Source organism: Triticum aestivum, chromosome 7B (genome assembly GCF_018294505.1).
Source record: "Triticum aestivum cultivar Chinese Spring chromosome 7B, IWGSC CS RefSeq v2.1, whole genome shotgun sequence".
Classification (NCBI taxonomy): domain Eukaryota; kingdom Viridiplantae; phylum Streptophyta; class Magnoliopsida; order Poales; family Poaceae; genus Triticum; species Triticum aestivum.
In genome coordinates, this window is record NC_057813.1 from 596075311 (window position 1) to 596082662 (window position 7352).

Here is a 7352-nt window from a genome sequence, read left to right on the forward strand (position 1 = left end):
GGATCACTTCTAGCTTCTCGACCATTCCGTTGCTTCTCTTCTCGCTCTTATTTGCGTAAGTTAGCCACCATACTTGCTTAGTCGCTGCTGCAACCTCACCACGTATCCTTTCCATACCCATTAAGCTTTGCTAGTCTTCATACCCATGGTAATGGGATTGCTGAGTCCTCGTGACTCACCAGATACTACAACAACAGTTGTAGGTGCAGGTTATGCGATGATCATGACGCGAGAGCGATGTTTGCTTGTTTTGGAGTTCTTCTTCTGCTTCTTCTTAGATCAGGGGATAGGTTCCAGGTCGGCAGCCTAGGCTAGCAGGGTGGATGTCGTTTGAGTTTCTGTTTGTGTTCCATCCGTAGTCGTATATTGCTCTTATGTATTTTGTTGTTGTATTCATGTGGCTTTGTTTGCCTCTTGTATGTACCCCCAACTATTATGTAATGGTATGATGTAATGATATCCACCTTGCAAAAGCGTCTCCAATATGCGTTTCTATCCTTGGTGGGACCTTCGAGTTCCTTTAGGATAGGGTCGCATATTGGACGTGACACACCGGTCCATAAACTCAAACCGATTGCACATTTTAGGCCAATAACTCGGGACCTGATCGGATTTAGTTCGCAAACTCGTTAATTTGATCAAATAAGACTAAAACCGGCCCGAGAGGGGGGAAAATAGGCCACATGAATGTCATGTCATCGTTCCTTTGACCGCTCATGAATTAGCTATTTTTAGAAGGATCAATTTGTAAATTGGTTGGGTTCATGTGTCTACAGATTGGTTTCTTCTGATCTACATTTCTCTTCATTAGCGGCGGTTGCTGCTCTGATGTGCTGGTCCTATGAGGCCTTAGCACGACAATTTCTCGACTGCCTACAACAACGAGTTTTGTGCGGCTCTGGTGAAGCAGGTGCGATGACGGCGGCGCGCCTTCGACGCGCCCTCGGCTCTCTCCAATGCTTGTACTCGTCTCTAGGCGGTCAATTACCCTGGATGTAATTTTTATTATTTCTAGTGTTCTTTGTACTACCATGACAGTTGATGAATACTCCCCCGTTCCTAAATATTTGTCTTTCTAAAAATTTCAACAAGTGACTACATACGGAGCAAAATGAGTGAATCTACACTATAAAATATGTCTAGATACATCCGTATGTGATAGTCCATTTGAAATATCTAAAAAGACAAACATTTAGGAACGAAGGGAGTAGATTGGAAGTCTCTCACATAAAAAAAAACCATGCTAAGGGCGTTGGAGGGGAAAAATATGCAGCTAAATTGTATTTATTCTCGTAAAATTGGCAGAAAAATCCCAAAGATCCCATCCGATCGTTTTACAATCATGCGGTTTCTTTCCTTCTGTTGCGCCGACTGTTGCCCTGTTTGTTGCTACATTATAGCGTTCCCTTCCCTCCTTGTTTGTCTTCCGTGGCTTACCGATCACTGCGACGCAGCTCAGCAATTGACCACGGCACTGTCTAGCTGCAAATGATTCATTTTTATATTCTCTGAAGTTCGCTAATCAAGTAAGGCCCAATGAAAGATATATAGATGAGCCCATTATTTTTGTACCCCATCTTGGCCAGGGGTATGGCTTGGCCAATCCCATGATCCAATTTGTATCCTACTATCTGTGGTCCATGATGAATAAAACCTGATTTTACCCCTAAAAGAAATCCACCATGGAACTGACCAGTTTCACACGATCACGACGTGTACTGCCGCCTCGCCCCCTTGATCTGACGCCCTCCACTATTACTCGCGTGGCGGCGCTGTCCAAGTCCGGCCGATAGTGCTGGGTGGAGAAGGAGAAGGGAGTCCACCTTTTCTTGATGCCATCTACACGGGAGCAGGAATCCCTTCTCAAAACTGCAAAGTAAATCAGTAAGGAGCAGGTTCGTTCGCTCTCTCCTAATCTTCCTCTCTTCAATTATGTTATTCTTTAATTTGTTGTCACGCTAATTCTTGAAAGTTCGATAGGAGTACCAAAAATTAGGTACAAATACGATATTATAGGGACCTAAAAAAGATGAAGTAGATTGATTTCTGGTAAATCAGCCTGGACCTTGAGTTTGTGAATCCGAAGAAAACACAACCATTCTAGAAACGGGAGTCCAAGTTAGACTTTATATGAATTTTCACGGTTATATATTTTCCACTTAGTTCCTTAGAATGAAACTACTTTGATCTTGTTGATCGTCTTGCCTGAATGCATACCACTTGGCGAACTAATATTGTTGATTGTGTTATTTAATTGTATCATGGCCTTGATTTTTGTTCTTTTAAAAATTCGCCCCGCTACAAAGAACCTCTTCCATTGAAAATAAATAAATCTAGTTTGCCAAACTAAACATATACTCCCTCCGTTTCAAATTACTTGCCGCTGAAATAGATGTATCTAGAATTAAAATACATCTAGATACATCCATACGTGCGACAAGTAATTCGGAACGGAGGGAGTAGGTCGGAGAGAAATGCAAAGCTATAAAATCACACATGATAAAGTTTAGAAATAACTCAATTACTTTCAATCAACAATCTGATCATAAACTTACAATTTATCGGATCCAACAAACGCACCGCAAAAGATTACATCGAATAGAATTCCGAAGAGAACATTGTATTGAAGATTTGACTTCATCAGAAAGGAAATTGCCTCTAGCTAACCTTTTGGTTTGTTGTGCTAATGATAGGAGCAGCGCACCAGAACAAGCAACAACCATAGATGAAAAGATGCGTAGATCGAAAGGATCCAACATGAAGACAGGTAGAATGAAGATCATATCTGAGTATATCCACCAAAGACAATCACGGAACGAATCATGTGAGGTATGCCGGAGAGACATCTCCACACGTCTTCAGACGATGCGAGACGGCCGGGAGAAAATTATTCCATCTTCAAGGAGGCACCGCCGCCTTCCTGAGCAGAACAGAAACCCTAACAAAACGGAAAGAACCATCTAAAAACGAAGCCATCCCCGTCGACAAGGATTGAGATCCACTGCGCCCCATGGTCCTAGGGCAAACAAAGACTAGGCGGACTGGCGGCGGCGCCGGGCAGGAGGCAGAGGAACCCTAGCTGTTGTTGGTTGTTGGTTGCTAGAAGAAAAACAATTGAAGTTTCATACTATTAGAAGCATCGATCGGTGAACCTGCTACCTTTAGTACACAACTCAACTTGGTTTTCTTTCTTTTTCAGGGAGACTCGACTTGGTTATGTATACGTGTCAAAATTATAGTACGTGAAATTATCAATTGAGGTCACTAGGAGGCAGTGAAATTACATTAGCGGTAGCTGGCTCAGTTGGTCAGTTGCGTACGGCTTCAGCATGTTCATTCCCTGGTTCGAAGCCTCATACGCGCAGTGCTCCTGATGCGAAATCCGTTCCGCTTGTCCGTTCCGCTTCTTTGGTTTAAGAACCAGCCTGTGGGCCGAAGACGCGAAGACGAGGGCGCGCGTGGGCCGAAGACCAGCACACCACTCGGTTGACGACGCTGCGTGCTCTCCGTCCGTCCGAAAATACTTGTCATCGAAATGGACAAAAAGAGATGTATCTCGAACTAAAATATGTCTAGATACATCCTCTTTTATTCATTTTGATGATAAGTATTTCCAGACGGAGGAGTATTTTAGTACCACACCGCTCGTTTCGGTAGCCCCTTCGCGGCATAAATAGCGAGACGAGGGGCCATGTATCGCCGACGACGCAAAGCTAGCACTAGCTATGCCGGCCTGCCGAGGCAAAAAGCGGTCGTGACGTACTTCTGGCCGGGTTTGGCCCAGCAGCCTGTTACCCTAGGTCGCTGTTAACTCGTGCATGTTGGGGGCTAGAAGTGCGGAGCGACGTTAGTCTTTTTTTTATCGCCATGCCCTTTTTTTTCTTACCTTGTTCATTCTATTAAAGTCGGTGCAAATCTTTTCTCTCTTACTTATACAGTCATCGTGTGAGTTAGGATTGACTAGTGTAAAAAGAAAGGGAAACGTTTGGAGACGATGCGCCGGCCGAAGCTTCGACCGGTCGCCCGCTACCTCATGCTCCTGTGTCGATGAGACCTACATCCGCACCCCATCTGCTGCAGCCCAATCTCGCAGGCGAGGCCGCCGTCCACCCCCGCATCGCGTCCCTACCCCGCTGCAGCCCAATCTCACCGGCAAGGCCGCCGTCTACCCCCGCATCGACCCTCTACCTGCGGCAGCCCAATCTCCCCGGCGAGGCCGCCGTCCACTGCACGGCCGGCGATTTTCCCACGCGCACGACACGTCCACCCCCTACCTACAGTATTCACGCACGCGCATCCCCTCCCCCCTCCTTCCGGGCTGTGTTTGGGCCACCACAAGCTCCATCGCCGGCGGCCAAGCGCTCCCTCACCGACCGCCATGGATGCCTGCAGCCATGCCCGGATCCTCCCGCGTATACAAGTGTTGCAACCGTCATCTAGAAAAGCTTCAACAGCCGTTGAAAAAAGCTTCAACCATAGACATAGAAAGCTTCAATGGCACTGCACAACAAGGGAAAGCTGCAACCGTTGTTGGATTTTGCTACTACCGGCAAAGCTTTTTGCTACATCCATCAGGCAGAGCTGCGACCTCGCGAGGACGACAATGATTTTTTTTGCTGCAACCGTAGCAGGATTTTGCTACTACCGTTGGAGGTTTTTGCTACATCCATGTAAGGCGGAGCTGCGACCTCGCGAAGGTGGCGACGTCGTTTTGGCTGCACCCATAGTTTGATTTTGCTACTACCGGTGAAATTTTTTGCTACATCCATTCAAATGGTGTTGATTGACTCACGGCCGCCGTCGACGTATTTTTCCTACAGCGAGCATCAATGGCGAGGGCGGCGGAGCTACAACCTTCATCGTCAAGAGCTGCAATCGTAGGTGGAGCTGGTGCATTGGTCAAGGCGAGAACGAGGCCGGGAGGGTGGGGGACCGTTGACGAGGACGGCCGGCGAGGGCGGGGTCCGGTGGGTGACGAGGATGACCGGCGAGGGTGGGGACTGACGACGGGGACGACCACCGGAGGGGACAGGAGGCGCGGCGTCGTGCTCCCCGAGCGGGAGATGCGGATCCAGGCCGCCTGCGCGAGGAAGAAGAAGCTGGAGGCGATCTGTTTTTTTTTTTTGCCTGGATCCAACAGCCGCCTGGCTCACATCCGATGGCCTGGGCTGGACCGGACGAAAGTTTCGGCCGGTGCGCCGGCGCCTATAAGCGCCCAAAAAGATACTTTCGGCCGGTGCGCCGGCGCCTATAAGCGCCCAAAAAGAAATCCTCATTCCACTTGGGCCGGCACCGAACCATTTACTTTCCTTTCACCCATTTATATCATTTCACTCATTTTTCATCGTCATGCCTTTATTTAAGTCAACGCAAATCTTTTCTCTCTTACTTATACAATCATCGTGTGAGTTAGGGCCGACTCGGACGTATGAAAACGGATCCGACCGGAGTACTTCTCTCCACCCCTTCCTTCCCTCCAGAGGCCAAGTTGCTCCTACACAGTTGGGACATTTTTCCATGACATGAAAAGGCTGCAATATGTTGTTCTCTCTCGCACCCTCTTCAACTACACAACTATGTTGGAGTAATGACGCATACTTTAATGGACAAATGTGTGGAGTGTCATGCCCCTTTTTTTCGCTTCACTGTAGTGGTCAGGCTGTGCGACGCCAGGACTATAGAGTAATGTAACTCTGTTTTTTGTACCTTCTTTTCATCGCACTGGTCTGGCAGTGTGACACCAGATGTATGGAGTATTAAGTAATCTAATTCCTTGCCTAAGGGTTGGTTTCCTTGCTCACTCTTGTGTGCTTGGGGGCTAAAATTTTGAAGCAATGTCGGTGTTTTCCTTCTGCTAAGACTAATGGATCGTTTGTTTTCCATCCTTCGAATCAGACAGATGCAATTTTTCCTTCCGCACGGACTAGCGTGAAATTTATATATTTTTTATTTTTTTGCCTAAGGGCCGTAGTGGTCAGGCTGTGTGACGCCAGGACTATAGAGTAATGTAACTCTGTTTTTTGTACCTTCTTTTCATCGCACTGGTCTGGCAGTGTGACACCAGATGTATGGAGTATTAAGTAATCTAATTCCTTGCCTAAGGGTTGGTTTCCTTGCTCACTCTTGTGTGCTTGGGGGCTAAAATTTTGAAGCAAGGTCGGTGTTTTCCTTCTGCTAAGACTAATGGATCGTTTGTTTTCCATCCTTCGAATCAGACAGATGCAATTTTTCCTTCCGCACGGACTAGCGTGAAATTTATATTTTTTTTATTTTTTTTCTCTTCATTCCACTCGAACGGGCACCAAATCATTCATTTCCTTCAACTCGAACTAACTCTGAATCAAATGTTCCTTGCTCACAAGCTCATTTGTGTTGGGCACCAAAAGTATGGAGTAAGGCTAGCCTTATTTTTTGCTTCTCATGTTTTTTTCTACTATTTGGACCTAGAAGTAACACATCTGCCCGGAGTACTTCTGTCCGCCGCTCCTGCATCATCGTATCATTTTTCTATAACAAGGAAAAGATGCAGCTGTCCTTCGCTCTCGCAATCTCTTCGATGGAACGTCAATGTTCGAGTAATGCTGCCAACTTCAATGGACAAATTGTATGGAGCGTCATGTCCTTTTCTCGGTTTCTTCATAATGATCGGTCGGCTGTGTGGCGCGTGCTTCAAGGACAACGAACACCCGTGGGGTAAGCAACGAGAGGCCATGCTACGAGTGGAGACAGAACTTGGTGCGAGCCCGCCGACCATGGTCAGCTGAGCTCATGACACCAATGAGTGCAAAGTATGCGACCAAAGTCATTTGGTGAGGCACCCGACACGACAGGGAGCTAGAATCGGAGAGGCTCAGTACTGCAACCGACACAATAGAAGCTAGAACCAGAGGCGCTTGGTGTTGCAACCCGGCATAGCGGCAAGCCATAGCAACTACAACCAGCAGAGGCGCCCAGTGCTGCAACCGGCACGACGGAGATTTGGAACCTATAATGAAGCATTGTAATTTGCATGTTAGATACTTATACTATTCGATTTTCAAGATAATTTTATTATTTTTTCATTAAAATGGGCTGGCGTGGCAACATCTTTATATTCTAGTAGGAATTTTAGAACTGGTTGTCGCCTAGAGCAAGTCATGGGAAATTCCTTCGGGAGCATGCCAAGGAGATGACCATTATGTAAAGGGAACCATGCACTAAATCTTTGTCCTGATCATTGGAGGAATTGGTATACATTTGAAAAGTTTATGCACACTCAGTGGAGTGTCCAAATAAAGAGTGAAATGTGCCACCGGTCCATAAACTCAAACCGATTGCACATTTTAGGCCAATAACTCGGGGCCTGATCGGAT